Below are 18,375 nucleotides of genomic sequence, written 5' to 3' on the forward strand. Positions count from 1 at the left end.
TTACTTGCCAGTGTTTGGTGTTTGTAAGAATGCCTTCAGCACAGGTTCCAGACTGCACCTGGAATGTACTTCCCTTGCTGTGAAAATGGAGTAAAAATCTGTTTAATTATCACTCAAATCAGGTAGGGGCTTTCCTGGTGGCTCAGAGGTTAAAGCATCTGCTTGCAATGTAGGAGATCTGAGTTCGATCCCTGGGTGGGGAAGATCCCCTGGAGAAGGAAATGGCAACCCATGCCAGTATTCTTGCCTGGAGAATCCCTTGGATGGAGGAGCCTGGTTGGCTACAGTCCACAAGGTCGCAAAGAGTCGGACAGGACTGAGCGACTTCACTTTCACATTGAAATCAGGTAGAATCAATACTGGAGCCAAAGGCAGGTTGGTAGCCTGTATCTGAGGGAAGAGAGATCAAGATCTTTCCCTTCACATGGAAAATCTTAACTAGGTTTTATTTTGGTGCATTTTGATTAGGAAGGAGCATTTAAACATCTTGACATCAAAATAACTCTTCAGGTTAAAAGATCTCTGACAGCTAAATGGATTATGTAGGTTAATGTTATTTTCTAAAAGCCACCAGGAAGCAGAGTGGATGTTGAAATGAGAGATATTAGTGACAAAGAAGAAAAAGTGTTTTTTTTGTAGGAGTTTCAGTGCATGTCTAGCACTTCACAGAGGCCTGAACTCATTGTCCTTTGATTTTCTTTCTTTTGTTTTTTTCAGACTCTACTGTGCACAATTTCTCAATTTTCTGTAGAAATGTACCCTCTACATTGCAACCTAATAGCTAGGACATCTCACAAATGGGGAGAAAAAAAAATGTATAGAATAAATCATGCAATTCAGTATGCCAGGTTAGGTATCAGATTAAAAAAAAAAAAGAAATCCTGTCTATTTGGTAGCTATTTGACTGCTAAGAAAATTAACTATTTCAATATACTTGCACTGCCAGCAGAGTATTCTCCCTTCTCAGCATGGCATCCCTTGGCTGTGGTTCATACCATATCAACCATATACATCAACTCTGGCTCCTCTATGGGAAAATGAAGTTCTTTAAAAGAATATAAGGTCATAAAAGCCAAGAAATAGCACTTTATTACTTTCCATAAGAAGACTTTTAAAACAGAGTGTTTCTTTGTAGCTTAGTGACCCAAAGGCAACAATGATGCTCGTTCTGTGAGCCTGTGGTCCAGCTCCCACTCCCGGCTGGCATCTGCTGGCCCCAGGAGAGCTGCTGGGGACCCAGACAAGCCGCGTCCTGTTGGAGACTGTCACTGCATTTTCCACAACAGCATTGGAATTTTCCTAAGGCACTTTCACATCTGGAATTTTAAAGAAAGTTTGCCCTTCAATAAAATGGTAGTAAATCTTAGGAAACATTGTGCCTTTTTTGTTTTAATTAATCTGGCATTTCTCTCGTAAACCATTAACAAATTATTGGTTGTTCCCTCCCTTTTTCACCCTTAATGGTAATAATGGACAAAGAGAAGAATTATGAAATGATATTTTGTATGTTACCTTTTTAATTTTTTTATTCATTTTTAAAAATTTTTTGCTGAGCTCTGCAGCATGTGGGATCCTAGTTCCCTGACCAGGAATCAAACCTGCATCCTCTGCATTGGAAGCATGGAGGCTTAACCACTGGACCACTGGGGAAGTCCTTGTATGTTACTTTTGAATGAAAGTGGTAAAGAGATTTTGCAGAATATCTTTCCATTTCTTACATAAAAATATGTGTGCACTACAGTATAAATATTAGGGGCTTCCCTGGTGGCTCAACAGCGCAGGAGAAGTAGGTTTGATCCCAGGGTTGGGAAGATCTCCTGGAGGAGGAAATGGCCACCCACTCCAGTGTTCTTGCCTAGAGAATCCCATGGACAGAGGAACCTGGCAGGCTACAGTCCATGGGATCGCAAAAGAGTCAGACACAACTTAGCAACTAAACAACAACAAAAGTATAAACATTTTATTTATGTAAAACACCATTGCTTTATTATGGACATATAGCATTTGTCTGATTAAACAAGATTGAAACATAACTTGTAATGAGTAGCTTGTGTGTGACCTGCCTTTATCCAGTCTTCAGAGACACTGTGTTACTTGGAAGCTTGATTTGGAGACTGTCATCACTATAGTATGCCAGTTACTAAGCATGTGAAGTGTCTCTCTAAAAGCCAATTTTAATGATTCCAGCCTGCTATTAGAATAGTTTAATTAAATTCTGAAAGTGACAGTTTCTTATTTTAAAATGTCAAAGCTGTTCACTTTTTGATTGAAAAAAATCGTGATGGTTTTGGAATAAGTAATTTAGTGTGTAAGAGGAGCCTTTTTTATATGGGGAGAAAAACTTTGCATGGTTACATAAAACAATCATGAAACCTAGAATTCTGACTTGCTAGTTTTTATAAAAACAAAATGACTCCCACAGAAAGCTCAGAATTGTAATACTCAAGTATTATACAAATTGTGTGTCATAGATGATATTAGGAGGGATCTAGCCCTTCTAGTTCCTAAATGGGTAGTCTATCCCTTCTCCAAGGGATCTTCCCAACCCAGGGATCAAACCCAGGTCTCCCACATTGCAGGTGGATTCTTTACCGCTGAGCCACAAGGGAATCCCAAGAATACTGAAGTGGGTAGCCTATCCCTTCTCCAGGGGATCTCCCTGACCCAGGACTCGAACTGGGGCCTCCTGCATTGCAGGCAGATTCTTTACCAACTGAGCTATGATTGAGCTATGATGGAAGCCCCTTCCAGTTCCTAAAGCATCTTTTAAACAAACATCAACATCTTTAAAAATAGAGCATTTGAGGGATCCCCTGGTGGTCCAGTAGGAGTCGGCACATTCACTGCTGTCTGGGTTCATCCCTCGTCAGGGAACTAAGATCCTGAAAGCTGTTCAGCATGGGGAAAAAAAAAGCATTTGCAGAAAGGAAGAGAGGGTGGTATGTGAATAGGTGATATAAAATCTGGAGTTCGTTTGCCATTTTGAATATTGATTTAACCTCCCCCCCATTTTTAGCGGGGGCAGGAACTTGCAAACTATAGCTCCTCTCCTACTCTGATGTAACAAAAGACCTAAACTACATGAGTTTGCAAGTTTAGTTAGACTCTGAAACACATTTTCCAGGACAAATTATGTGACCTGTCACAGCTGGCTTGCTTCCTTCATTTGTCCCTTTCTTCATCCATTTAACAAACAGCAGCTGCATTGCTCCTCAGCCCCGGCGCTGTCCTGGGCCAGCTCACAGAAGGTTAAAGCAGAATGAATATGTGTTGAATAAACTGACTCTATTTATAGAACATTCACTGTTGTCTTGTACTCTTCCCAAGGCTTAGCTCTGTGCAGCTCGGACAAGATTTTCTGTGTCTGTGTAGCACCCAGCAGTCACCACTCTGGGAAATATTAGTGCACTATTCTTGGTCTGTGTCCTATACTGGGCTGTCAGCCCTTTGGGGATAGTGTCTCCTTCTAGCCTGGGGGTCTGGCACATTGTAGGTGTTCTGAAATATTTGTTGAAAAAATTTCTGTGTTATCCATTTAAATCCTTTGAAACTCATAATGCAGTTGTGTGTAGATATTAAGAAGTTAAGATTGCCTGTATAGACTTCTTGCCTAATTGTAGAAGTCATTTGTCCAGTCATTTATGCTAAGTCACTTCAGTCGTGTCTGACTCTGTGCGACCCCATAAACGGCAGCCCACCAGGCTCCCCCGTCCCTGGGATTCTCCAGGCAAGAACACTGGAGTGGGTTGCCATTGCCTTCTCCATTGTGTGAAAGTGAAAAGGGAAAGAGAAGTCGCTCGGTCGTGTCCGACTCTTATCGACCCCATGGATTGCAGCCTAACAGACTCCTCCGTCCATGGGATTTTCCAGGCAAGAGTACTGGAGTGGGGTGCCATTGCCTTCTCCGGTCCAATCATTTAATAAAGGTTTATTGAGGTCCTACTTTGTGCCAGACTTTATCTCTGAATCAGGATCCAGATGGGAGAACTCAGACCTGAGCCACACTGTGGTTGTCTGAATCTGGGCTGCCGCACTTACTAGCTGGATGATCTCAGGCAGGTCATTTAACCTCTTCTGAAAGTGGGGATAATAATAGTCCATCCACTAAAAGGTTGTTGTAAGGATTAAATTAATTGCTTTGTATCCAGTGCTTAGATCCTGTGTGGGTAGTTATTACTGTTAGTGGTTATTAGAAAGACCAAAGACGAGTATGTTGTGAGATGAAGTTGGACAGGTCAGAGGACCAAGTCTCCCAGTTTGGGGCTTCATTCTCCTCCCTGGGAAACCATCAAAACCTTTAAAGCTGGGGAAGGGTGGTAATGAAGTCTATCTGTAGTTTCTGCCTCTGCCAAGGCCAGAGAACCTCCTTCAGTGAATTCAACAAGCACTTGCTTAAGGCACCATTGTAAGTAGCCACTTGAATATAATCAATAGGGCTTTATGTCTGAACCACAGAAAAGAATACTGATTGTATCCAGGAACCAAGTGGGGTGGTAAGTGTTTGCTTACCTTCCAAGTGGAATTAAGAGATACATAATATTACAGACTTACCTTCAGGCTATTTGTAAAGAAAATCAAATTTGGTGATTAAATGCTAAAAGGTGTAATTCCTTTTACTTCCTGGGCTCCCAAGAACAATGAAAGGTTTATATGCACTAGGAATAAGAGTGAGATTGTTGCTAATTGTGAGTAACCAAGTAACAGAGAAAGAAAATACTGTATAGATATTTCTATTATTCTAGAAAAATTCTAGAGGGATGGTTTTAAAAAGCTGTTCTTTAATAAGTAAGCTTTATTTCCTCTTATTAAAATATTTAGACTGTATTATAACTTACATATATCCATTTGTCATATTTAAAAATGTGTTAAACCATTAAAAAAACCATAAGAAAAATTTCAACCCTGAGCTCTTAAGTCATTTGAAACTTAAAAATACATTGGAAATAATTATATTTAGAAAATAATTATATGTATGTAGTACTGTCACTGGAGAAGGCGATGGCACCCTACTCCAGTCCTCTTGCCTGGAAAATCCCATGGACGGAGGAGCCTGGTAGGCTGCAGTCCATGGGGTCGCTGAGGGTCAGACACAAGTGAGCGACTTCACTCTCACTTTTCACTTTCATGCATTGGAGAAGGAAATGGCAACCCATTCCAGTGTTCTTGCCTGGAGAATCGGGGACGGGGGAGCCTGGTGGGCTGCCGTCTATATGGGGTCGCACAGAGTCGGACACGACTGAAGCAACTTAGCAGCAGCAGTATGGTGCATGCATGCTAAGTCACTTTAGTCATGTCTGACTCTTGCGACCCCATGGACTGTAGTCTGCCAGACTCCTTTGTCCATGGGATTCTCCAGGCAAGAATATTAGAGTGGGGCTTGGGGAAGGTGTTACCTTCTCTGTGGATCAGAAAAAGCAGAGGCCAAACCTGGGATAATCTTTGTTGTTAAAGCTGATGGAAATGTCTAACACTCTGTGTATTTATGTGTCATGATATCTGGCCTCTCCCTGCCCACCTCCTTCACAGAACCCGTCTCCTCCCAGCCTGGCACACCTGACCAGTGAGGTGTGTTTTTTGCCTTCTGTTTTTCTTTCTGCAAGACATAGCTAGGAAAGTGAACGATAAGAGGAGAAAAGTTCTCAGGGAATTGACGTGTGTTGCTATGGTGAGGTCCTTTGCTGTGAATAAAGAGGCTCTTTGGGGCAAAAAAAAAAAAAGAATACTAGAGTGGGTTGCAATGGCCTCCAGGGGATCTTCCCAACTCAGGGATCAAACCCATGTCTCTTATTTCTCCTGTATTGGCAGGCAGGTTCTGTACCATTAGCGCCACCTGGGAACCCCATCTAGTATGGTGAAAGTGAAGTCGCTCGGTCATGTCCGACTCTTTGCCACCCCATGGACACCAGGCTCCTCTGTCCATGGGATTTTCTAGGCAAGAGTACTGGAGTGGGTTGCCTTTTCCTTTTCCAGGGAGCTTCCCGACTCAGGGATTGAACCCAGGTCTCCTGCATTGTAGACAGACGTTTTACCATCTGAGCCACCAGGGAAGTCTATCAGGTTCAAGTTCCCTTCATGAACTCTTTCCCTAAGGCACTGAACAATTATGGGTATTAATATGAAAGTTCCTCTAGTCTGAGTCACATAGAATGGAGAATGGACCTAGACCTTCCCTGGGTTAAAAAAAAGTCTAGGTCCATTCGGACTAGAGGAACTTTCATATTAATACCCATAATTGTTCAGTGCCTTAGGGAAAGAGTTCATAAAGGGAGCTTGAACTTGAATTTTAAGGGAAAAATTCCTTGTTTTAAAATCTCCACCCTGAATAGAAGTTGGATTTGTTGGCATTAATAAATGCATTCCTCCTCTTCTCTTCTTCTTCTCTTGGGTCTTGAACTTAAAACTTCCCCTTTTTAATAGGTACTTGCCTCACCTTGTGTGATGCTTTTTCTGTCTTACAGGTTTCTAGTCCCTCTGTTGAACAACTTGTGAACTGTTAATATGTCTAAAAAGGAAATATGTCATCCACCACCTTTGGAATGTCCTAGTCAAGACTCCTTTTTAATAGATAATTAGGGAAATAAATTTCCATAGTTTTCTTAGAAAAAGTGTCTTTATTCAGCCACAATTCTGGTCATTTTTTACTGTTTAATTCTAAAAGTTTCCATTTAAAAATTGAGTTCTTTCTACTTTTTTGCTCATTTGTATCTTCTAATTTCTTTATGGTAAGAATGATAGCTACTGAGGTAATGAGCGCTTAATACATACAAGGCTTACATGCATTATCTCTTTTAACCTTTACAATAGTAAGTAAAATGAATTCGGTTCTAGGACCCATTGTAGTATCAACTTGTTTAATGTTTACATAACTTGATGAGTATTTTTATTATCATTTTTCAAAGGAGGAAACTGAAGCAAACATTCACGGGATTTGCCCCAGGTCCCCTAGGGTAAGTGGCAGAGCCAGGCTTAAACCCAGGTGGTCCAACTGTGTAGCCCATTCTCTTTAACATATGTGGGAAGATACCTTTCCTTCTGTCCCATTCAGATTGCCTGATCTTCTCTCTGCTTCACCGATGAAGCTGGAGCTGACAGAGGTTAAGTAACCTGCTCAAGGTGACAAAGCTGGTAGATGACAGCGTGAGGAGGCACTCTGATTCTTCTGATTCTAGAGCCTGTGTACCTTTCAATAGCATAATGCAATGGACATACTTGTTTGAAAATTTTTTAAAAAGAAACCGAAGGTGGCATACAAACACTCATATTCTAGAATACCACTTCCCTCTTTGCCAGAAGACTTGTGTTTGCTCAACTTTAAAACCGGGGTGCACATTTGTGAGAGAATGGCTGCTCACAGTACTGCTCACAGTTACCCAAGCCCAACTCTTAATTTCCTCCCTGGCTGGGTTCCTTTTCAAGAGAAAAGAAAGGATGCCTTCTTCCTGGCAACGGTGCCCCCTGGCAGTGGTGATCCCTCAGGAATATTCATGATTCCTGAGTCTCCCTTCTAGTGTCTACTATGAGGCTGGCCATAATGATAAGAATGAAAATAACAAGGATAACTCACATTTATGGAGCACTTTCTCTGTTCCAGGCCCCGGACTAAACACTTCTACACATTGTCTTATTTGATTTTCACAGCCCTCTATGGTAGACACTATTACTTTTTCCATTTTACAGAAATAGCTATAATGACATTAAGTACCTTTCTAATACAGGTAATGAATGGTTAATAGAGATTTCAATCAGTATCTCTCACATTTTGCAAAACCCATCTTCTTACCCTCTCTGTTCTTCTGTAGGTTAAGGTCCATAGTGATTACTATTTAAATGGACTTCCCTGGTGGCTCAGCCGTAAAGAACCCGCCTGCCAATGCAAGAGACATGAGTTCAGTCCTTGGGTCAGGAACATTCCCTGGAGAAGGGAGTGGCAACTCACTCCAATATTCTTGCTGGGAAATCCCATGGCCAGAGGATCCTGGCAGGCTACATTCACAGGGTTACAAAGAGTTGGACACGACTGAGTGACTAAACAACAATAACTACATTGTTATTGTAGTTCTACAAGTTCAACATTGTAGAACCAAAGTGGGAGTTTTGGTGGGCTGGGGTGGTGAGGATCAGCTGCTTCTTACCAACTCGCTTTAAAAATTCAAATGCTTCATAACAGTGGTTTAAAACTGGATGGCCTCTGCTTATGAAATTATTAGTAACTGGACTCCAGCATCATACTCATACAAAAGCAGACAGTCAGCTGGCTTCTTTTCGGAAGGGAGGATGTCCAAATAAACATCTCCTCCTCCCTCGGGCCACACACGCAGAGAAGAAAGAGGCTGGAAGCTGTTGGCCCAACGTGTGTCCTCTCCCTGCTTTATTTATTTGCCACCATACAGAGATGGCACCCTTATTCTTCACAGGTGGATCAATATTTACAGCCATTCAGAGGACTCTACCCATTCTGTAGGCTGCCGTGTAACAAAAGTTGCCTGTTTTTCTTCACATCTGCTAGCAGGACTGTAGTTAGAATTAGCAGGAGCTTTGAGAGATGGCCAGTTCAAAGGCATTTTGTTTGGAGCACTCCCAGCCATTTTTCTATTTGCTGGGAGAGGAAAGTATCCCCCGCGGCATACAGGTATGAGACCCAGAGCCGGATATGTGGCTCAGAGTGGACATTTATTTCTCATCTCTATTTTTTCTCATGATCGCCTCAACTTTCTGGTGTGTGATAGCAGCCATCTGTACAATAATGCTTATTTAACCTACTGTAAGTTTGAAATTGAAAGTTGCATAGGTGTATATTAATGAGGGCGGTGCTGATAAATAAAAAATTTTTAATTAATGAATGGGATTGGCTTTAATTATTGAAAAGAAATATGTATGTCTAGCAGGCTTCCTCAGTAAGACTCTCTTATGCTGACTGTGGCACATTTTTCCTCAAATAATTGCAGAGCTCAGCTTTATCATTAAGCAGATGGTTTCTGTTAATTCCCAGGGAAAGTAAATGATTGCAATTAACCAAATATTCAAAACTTGAGGATTTTAGAGTTCAGTCCTGTGACCTCTGGCATAAGTCTGTGTGTCACCCTTTCCTTCAGGGAATGCAGACAATTTTATAACATCTCCCATTTTATAGGGAGGCTTGGAAAGTAATTTTGAGAGTTCTCAAAGCTAAGTTGATGCTAAATCTCTATTGACTGGCTGGTTCTAAATTTTTGTGGTATTCTTTTTTATCTATTTTTGTTGTTTTGGTAGTGGAGAAAGGGTTGAAAATATTCTAAATAAATTTGAGTATTGGAGGGGAGGAAAAGAGTTCCCAAACTCTGTAAATTCAGGTGGTACCGCAGAAGTCATTTCTTTTAAATTAATGCTTCTTTGCTTCCTTGCCCTGTTGTACAACATGTGAGAGGCTATTTCATTGGCTTGGTAGTTTCAAAAGAAAGATAAAACTGATACAAAGAATATTCCCATGCAAACCCCCCCCCCCACTCAGTTAAGTTGAGTAATGTTTGCAGTAAATTTCAGTAAATTGCAGTAAATCAAACTTGTTGATTTTAACCATATAATATCAGTTCTTCTCTTTCATTTAAAATTTAGTCATTTGCTTAACAAAGTTTTGTTTGGGTGGGCTGCTGTGTACAAGATGCTAGGGCTGGCAGGAAAAAGGCTTTTGATCAATTTCAAGGAGCTTACAGAGCAAGTATGAAGATACTGTGAAATATCATTGTCCTAGCAGATACATGGATAGGGAGCACTTCAGCATGTGGGCAGGTGTCAGGAAACAGAGCAGAGAAAGGACTTGAGCCAAGGCTAGAAGGTTGAATAGAAATGTTCCAAGTTGTCAGCATAGTGGGGGGGAAGGGTGTGTGCAACTCAGGGAGGCCCCAGAGCAGAATGGATTCTGGGCTCTCCAGTAATTAGATGTTGCCAGGATGCAAATTTCAAGGGACGTGTTGGAAGCTCAGGTCAGACTGGTTGGCTGGGGCCAGATAATGATGCCCTTTTTCTGCCTTGCTAAAGAAGAGTTGAGATTTTTATCCTACAGCTGATACTCTTGGTGGCAGCAGTCTAGAGCACGGACAGATTAGATGAGCTGAGACCAGACTGGGGAGATGGTGACCCATCCATTACAGAGTCTGGGAAGAGACAGAAGTCCATGAGGAGGTTCAGGTTTCTGGTCCACAGCACTGTTGGGAGAAGGTGTGCCCATCCTAGGAGAGAGGAACTGTGAAAGGAGAAGGGAAAGGGTGCCTTGAGCCCCCAAGAGGAGATGGTGGAGAGGGCATTTCATGGTCCCAGTGCACAAAGGAGACTTTGAGACTCTGTAGACTCATGAAACTATGATAAGCTTAACCACACTAGATACTTTAACCCCTTGTGTTTCTTACACTCTTCATTTTGTGTTCTCATGAAGCCCAATTTAGTGCGGATGCTGCTGTGGCCTGTTGGATGTATGTTCTTACCCTGACCCAACTTCAGGAGGACCACCTGATGCAACTGGGGCCTGCGAACCCTGGGGGATGAGGAACGCTGACCTGAGTACCAATTGTTGCCTAACATTACTCCTCATACCTTTATTCTAACTTTCAATGGGGAAAGGCGACCTTATCTACAAAGTTATAAGTGGTCCAAGTTCCCTCACTTCTTCTCACTCCAAATCATGGAACTTTCTGAGACTGGTTTGCAGCTTTATCATTAGTTTAAATTGTAGGTGGGGGTTGGACAGGACAGCACATTCTTTCTGTCTGAAATAACAACCTTCATCTTCCATGCCTCCTCTCTGAATAAGGACCTTTAAGGACCAGCTCGAATTCCCTCTCCTCCCTCTTTGACTGCGCCTCCTGAAAGGGCTCCAGTCCTTGCTCCTTGGAATTTATGATTTGGACCCCTTAGTCACCATTCAGCTTATATGGTCTTGTGTACTTAGTTATTTGGTGTGCTTGGCTGTCGTGTGCTTCTTGATGGACTGTCTTTGGGGCAACACCCTGGATTGTGCTCTCTTTGTTTCTTATATATTATGCTTGATGCTTGCAAATTATTGGCTGGAGAAGACTCCTGAGAATCCCTTTACTGCAAGGAGATCAAACCAGTCAATCCTAAAGGAAATCAATCCTGAGTATTAAACGGAAAGACTGATGCTGAAGCTCCAATACTTTGACCACCTGATGCAAAGAGATGACTCATTGGAAAAGACCCTGATTCTGGGAAAGATTGAAGGTGAAAGAAGGAGGCAGCAGAGGATGAGATGGTTAGATAGCATCACCAACTTAGTGGACATGAATTTGAGCAAACTCTGGGAGACAGTTGAGGACAGAGGAGCCTGGTGTGCTGTAGTCCATAGGGTTGCAAAGAGTCAGACACAACTTAGTGACTGAACAATAACAATATTATGCTTATGCTTAGAAACCACCATACATATGTTTGTGTTAATATATACAAAATATTTTTTCTACTACATGTACTATGAAAATTTACTTTCATCTTCTTCTCTCATGAATTAAAACTGTCAGTTATAAACAAAGTTGCCTTCTTTAGGTACATAATACTGTTAATCTGAGAACCTTGAAGGTAGGTTTATCTAGTTCCCAGTTTTTAATCTAAAGTGTCCTAATAATGGTAGCTCATGCAGTTTATCCCATTTGGTTTTGAAAAGTAACATTGTGAAGTAGGTGTATTATTTTCTCCATTTGACAGACGGGGAAACTGGGCCTTAGAGAAGATAGGCAACCTGTCCCGAGACACACACGTTGAAGAGACAAAACTCCACCTGCAGATCCTGGGGTTCTGTCCATTGCACTGTGCTACTGACTCTTGTGTGTGTTATGTTACATAACTGCCCAAGTACTTCCTGGATATCTGTCATTAGACTTGGTTAGAAATGGTTAAAACTGACTCCCAGTCCCTTGCTCTTTTGCCCACCATGCAGCACTTCCTGTTATAAGCACTTGCTAGGAAGATGCTTCAGATGGAGTTTTGAAAGTAGCTCTTTCTAAGACCTTCCCAGTCTAAGATTTAATGTTGTAAAAGCTAGACATATAAGGAAAGTAATATTACAGGGGGTAGACATTATTGCAGCTACAGAAAATGAAATCTTCTCCAAATTGCTCCTGTTAATAATAATACATGAATATTTGACACCCGCAGCTAGTTACAGAAAAACAACTCAGGGAATATTTTGTGAGAACTGTTAACAAGTAGTCAAATGGCTGGTTTTAATTTATTTCTTTCTTTTCCCTTCTTGCAAAATAGTTGAAATGCAGTAAAAGTGAAAGGTCCATAGACACACAACAACAGAACACAGAGAGTTCTTGGCAAATTCACAAAGCTACGTAATTCAGCCAGTAAATTTAAGGGTTTTATTTCATTGTTATAAAATCTGATGCTCATTGAAGTCAGCTTGAGAAACTCTCCTAGAGTACTAAATGGAAGATTTACCACTTTTAAGGGTTCCAGGTGAAGAAGAATATTTAATTAAGAAGAATATTTAATTGTTTCATCAATTTGCCTCAGATATTCCTGAAAGCTGGACAGTACAAAGAGGCAGCAGCAAGTCAGGTGGAAACTTCCTTCCATTGTATGAATCTGTTTTCATTTAACTTATATTAATGTCCACTCACTACACCCATTTTGTCTCTGTATAACATAATTTTGCCTGTGATTGATTACCCGTTCACTTCAAAATTATGCGTACTGTGATTTAATTAACTTTAGCCTTAAGCAACATGTTTGGAGACATATTAATGAGGTGGGAGTCTTTTCAGAGTATTCATAACTTAAACCTTTTTTTTTTTTTCGGCTTAGCATCAAACTGTAAATTCTGTGAGGCAAAGGGCTGAGTTCTGAGTCCACATGACTCCAGAGAAGGTCTCTCATATATTTTCAAGAGTGTTTGCTCATCATTGTTCAGAAAAGATTACTTTCTCACATATGAAGTAAGAAAGAGATTATTTTCTCTACTGCCAATTAAGAATATCTATAAAAAAAAATGTTTGGGGTCCAGAGATTATTTTTTACTGAGTCCTTTGAATTAGTTTCATGATGACCTCCTTTAAAATTATTTTAATGGTTAAATTTTAATATTTTCTAAGAACATACTAAAAGAGATATAGATAAACAACTTGATGTATGTGATTTGGGGAGATTAGGTATTTCTCCTACGTTCTGTTCAATGCATACTTGCTATGAGAGACTGCAGACTGCATCCTGACTTTATGCTGGATATCTGTAATTCATCCAATGACATGCAACAGTATTTTTAAGGCCCACTTACCATGTGCTAGTTGCTATCAAAATTCGGTGTAGCAGCCCTAGGAGTTCATGTTCACTTCTCTTCCAGAGCTTGAAATAGGAAAAGCAGCTAATCCTCACCTTATGTAAGAAGTAGTCAGAGATAATGACTATGATTTTTAAATTAAGTGTAACAGTTCTACATATTATATAGAAATACAGAGATCAAAAGTAGTAAAAGAAATAACTGCAAGAGTTAAAAGTGGATGACTCTGTTGGCCAAGGGTAGCCAAACGACTACTGTTGCTGTTGTAAGCCCTTTAGCACTATTTTGCTTTTAAAAAAATCTGTGTGTATATACATATATATATATATATTTATATATATAATGTCGATAAAAAACATTTTCAGAATGATAACAAATTTTACCTGATGGTTAGCATTGTTCTTAGAGTTTTGGGTGGTGATTGAATTTTGTCTGTATCCTGATGGAATCTCCTGTCCTGCAGAGGGTGAAGCCCACCATCTTCACTTGGCAGGTAGAGAAAAAGGCCTGCATCTGGGGTTGGTTCATCAATGTAACTGGGAGATGGGAGTGGGGAAGATCTGGCCTCACCAGATTCCCAACTCAAAAACTGAATGTTGCCAGGGGAATTTTAATTAGTAAAACATGATAGATTTATAGCATAAAAAATAGCTACAAAAATTGAGAAGTTATTGAGGAATATACTATACATATAGACACAGTACCAAAAAATTACATATACTAACCATCACTAAAAACAAAACAAAACCCACTTTTATAATGGAGAAATCTGGTGCTCACCAACTTAACTAAGTAATCACTCTGAAATTCAGTAACAGGGGGCAAGCTGATGTTTTTTGATGTGAAACAATATGAAGCACACACCACCACCAGTGAAATCTTCTTTCCAAGGATAATTAACCTGAATCCAAGCAAACCTAACACAGGTTACATGAAATTGAGGGGCTGACAGAATATGTTAAAAGACAATATAAGCAAACAACCAAATCCAGAATGTGGTCCTTTTACAAGACAGCAGCTGTGATACTTTAAAAAGCCAGTGTGATTTTAAAAAATAGTAAGGACACTGCTGCTGCTGCTGCTGCTAAGTGGCTTCAGTCGTGTCCGACTCTGTGTGGCCCCATAGACAGCAGCCCACCAGGCCCCCCATCCCTGGGATTCTCCAGGCAAGAACACTGGAGTGGGTTGCCGTTTCCTTCTCCAATGCATGAAAGTGAAAAGGGAAAGTGAAGTCGCTCAGTCGTGTCCGACTCTTAGCGACCCCATGGACTGCAGCCCACCAGGCTCCTCCGTCCATGGGATTTTCCAGGCAAGAGTACTGGAGTGGGGTGCCATCACCTTCTCCGAGTAAGGACAGTATTATTGGCTAAAAAGACTAAAGGAACCTAGTGATCAAAAGGAATGTACCACTTTGATTGGATCCTGGTCAGGTGGAGAAAAAGCTGCTTTTAAAACGTTTTAGGGACTTCCCTGGCAGTCCAGTGGTTAGAACTTGGCGCTTTCAGTGTCATGGCCTGGGTTTAATCCCTGGTCAGAGAACTGACATCCCACAAGCTATGCAGCTCAGCCAAAAAAAAAAAAAAAAATCCCTCCCGCCCTCACCAAAAAAAAAAAAAAAAGCAAAAGCATTTAAAAAACAAATTAAAATTTTTGAATAGGGATTAAATACTTGATGATATTGTGAAAAATTATGTTCATAAAAACCTGAGTTTTATTGCCTTACTTACTTTGACAATATAGAAAATAAAACCAAAGGCCACAGGAACCATACCTTGGTGAAGTCTAGCACTTCAAAGCTGAGTTCTCAGTGATCTTTCTCCACCACTCTTTTCTCTCTGCCCATGAATGACATGGATGGAGTTCTCACCTCTGCCATGTTGCTGATTTTCCTGGGCACGCCATCTTCCCTTCAGAGCTTTGTTTCTTGATAAGATAAAACAACTGTACAGCCTCATGAGGACTGTGGTCCAGCGCGTTCTGTTGTGACCTTGTGGATGGGACAGTGCTCTGTGCGCGTGCAGTGTCAGCCTGTTTCTCTTCCTCGCTCCACCCCCACCCCCACACACCCCTTGTGACCGGAGGGAGCCTGGATTCTGTTGCTGGTGAGTACTGTCATAGACATCTTAAGTGGGAATGTCTCCACAGCTGTCCCTTCAGAGGAAGGTCAGCCTGCTGCAGAGACTGTACACATCAGGCTCCTTCTCACCTGGACTGTGCTGATACATAAGCCCTTTGGGCCGATGGGAGCTTCAGCCTGGGTGATTGTTACTGGCACCACTGTCTCTTGTTCCTAATGAGGAGAACGGTTCTTGTTCTTCCTTAGTCAGTTCTGCGCTTAGTAAGAGAACAGAGGAGTTCGCATGGTTTTTGTGTAGATAACAATCAAACTACATAATGAAGGACCAAAACAGTCTTCTTTATGAAGTGAGTAAGTCAGATTTTCCTCCTATGCAATATAAATTACATATTCAGTTGTCTACTTCTTTGTTCTGAGCTACTTGGACCTCCCTTCAGTAACCCCATGACTGAAAGTTTCCTTCTGGAAAAGTGTATCTAATGTTACTGATTCAATATTATATTTCTTGAGATTGTATTTCAGGGTCTTTGAGTCATTTTATTTCTAAATGGGGGCTGTCGAGCATTTCCAGGTGAGCAGATAACATACTTGTTTTTCAAAAACAAATCCCCAAATATCTCTTTTATTTTTCTCATAAATAGATATTTTTATGTTTTAAAGGAAGATTTCTAAATACAAACACAAAGTAAGGGGCCTTAAAGGAGCTTGATGAAAGTAAAGGAAACTATTTCATGGCCACTGAGCTATGATAAATCCTTTTCAAATCTAATACAAATAATTGACATTCATTTAAAGCATACTTTGTGCTAAATGCTTAGTTACTGTGTCAAGTGACATATGATCAGTATTGCATTAAATGCTCCCAACAATCTTGTTCTTATTCCCATTTTACAGATGAAGAAACTGAGTCTTAGAGTGATAGCTAGTTTTCGTAAGGCTCACACGATGAGGAGGCTGAGTGGAGAGTCTGTGTACAGCCAGTGACTCCAGACTCGGGCTCTGAGCCATCATACTGTTGCCATCTTCCTGTCAGAGCGGTCTACTGTCCTGGGAGAGAAAAATGCTCATTTATGCACCCTCTCCAAAGTGAAGTGGAGTTTGAGGAATCTTAGAACAAACCTTTATTGGCTTAGGTTGTGTCGAGTAAATACATTTATTGATTTAACTGAAACATTTCCATCTTTTAATGTGTCCAAGAAGGTCTTAAACAAAACCAGGGAGGTTTATGACATACAATGTAATTCTTTATTAACTTGACGAGGTGGGATGGTTTTATGTTGTGCTCATTGTAGTTGATTTTCTTACCCCGGCTCGACTGCCAACTGGAAGAGATATCAAATATTCTTCTCTAGGACATTGGATTGTAATTAAAGGGCTCTTCTGTTCCACTGCTTCTTTTACTTTCTCTGAAGTCCAAAATCAAAACCAGAACTCTAGCATACTTGACATTTCTTTCAGTCTTGTGCATTAATAAAACTTTTTTTTCTTATTGTTTTGTAAGGAATACATTTAGAAAGGCACAAAGGACTCTTATTTCTTTAAAAGCATAATGTATAAATATGTGACTTTCAGATGCAAAAGTGACTGATCTCTTAAACCTAATGCAAAGTTCTTAATAACTGACTATATACATTAATCACTGAAATTTCTAGGAAAATGGAAATTGCTGATGGAAGACTGTGATAAGGATTATAGAGGTGCCTGCTCATACCAAGACAGCTGTCAGCTGTCCCATTAAGAAAGGGTGCGCTCTGTTTCCAGGGCAGGAAATAAGACCACAGTAATATAAAGATACAGATAAAAATTTCTGATTGTATTATTTTTGGAAACATTTTAGTCATTTTCTAATGATAGAATTTGAATATTCAAATAGTTGTACTCTCAGGAGACTATTTAGCATCCATTCAAGTTATCAAAATACCTTATTTTTTTCTTAACTATTTAAATATTATTTTAAGTATGTATCCTTTAGTAAAATTCACAATTTATTTTAAAACCATAAAGTACAACTAATTGCCATGTGTTTTCTTGAAGTTGACATAGTGCAGCTACCAGTATCTCACTTTTGAGAAATCAGAGAGAACGAATGGTTAGGTCAAAGCTCTGGTGTCTTATAACAAGAAAAGGAGGGAATTCCCTGGTCATCCAGTGGTTAGGACTCCATTCTCTCACTGCCGAAGGCCAGATTCAATTCCTGGTGAGGGCATTAAGATCTCACAAGCTGCATGGTGTGGCTTTAAAAAAAAGGTGGGGGGCGGGGGGAAGGTGAAAAACTCTTTAAGTGTAGCATTGCAGTGCATACTCAAATCACAAATGGGTTGCCATTTCCTACTCCAGGCATCTTCCCAACCCAGGGATTGAACCTGTGTCTCTTAAGTCCCCTGCACTGGACACTTTACCATAGACTTTACCACTAGCGCCCCCTGGAAGCCCCATCACAGTCCAGTCAGTTCAGTCACTCAGTCATGTCTGACTGTGTGGCCCCATGGACAGCAGCACGCCAGGCTTCCGTGTCCATCACCGACTCGCGGAGCCTGCTCAAACTCGTGTCCATCGAGTTGGTGATGCCGTAACAGTAAACACTATAAATTTGTTGTATGAGTGAATCAGTGTGACGGTTAAATGTCTTCTCAAATTACCAAATTGGTATCAAGTCCATTTACTTGGTCCATGTTGCTGGGTCTTGTTTCCTTTGTTCTTTGGTGCATTTATTCAAGAATAGTCTCCCCTCAGGCCCTATGTAACATAAAACAGATAATTCAGGGGACATATTTGTGTTGAGTGAGGTGCTTTGATTTAGTAACACCCAAGTGGGATATTTATGTTGAGATTTTATAAATATAGGAGTGGTGTGTATATAACGAATATGTATACAAGAATGGAGAAGGACCAAAATAGCTCTTTAGGTGCACTATATGTAGTTTTACCAAACAGTTAATTTAAGAGCGTTCATCCCCAATAAGTATGAGTTAAATCCATGATTTGGGGCATGAAACTTAACGAGTCTTCGTAGCAAATGGGATGGAAAACC

The 18,375-nt window shown here is 40.6% G+C and overlaps 1 protein-coding gene and 1 long non-coding RNA gene across 3 annotated transcripts in view; one reads left to right on the top strand and one right to left on the bottom strand.

The window, feature by feature from the left end:
• Nucleotides 1-18,375, top strand: part of PRICKLE1 (prickle planar cell polarity protein 1) — a 112,452-nt gene that overhangs the window by 31,833 nt on the left and 62,244 nt on the right. The gene's annotated exons all lie outside the window — the stretch shown is intronic.
• On the bottom strand, nt 1,059-15,322 carry LOC147371788 (uncharacterized). The gene is made up of 2 exons (XR_015163759.1): nt 15,135-15,322; nt 1,059-1,316 (listed from the first exon to the last, which is right to left on the bottom strand). It is a non-coding gene; the product is annotated as an uncharacterized LOC147371788 (long non-coding RNA).

Source organism: Bos grunniens, chromosome 5 (genome assembly GCF_055505025.1).
Source record: "Bos grunniens cultivar Pamir isolate PY7600 chromosome 5, Bosgru_T2T1.0, whole genome shotgun sequence".
NCBI classification, from domain to species: domain Eukaryota; kingdom Metazoa; phylum Chordata; class Mammalia; order Artiodactyla; family Bovidae; genus Bos; species Bos grunniens.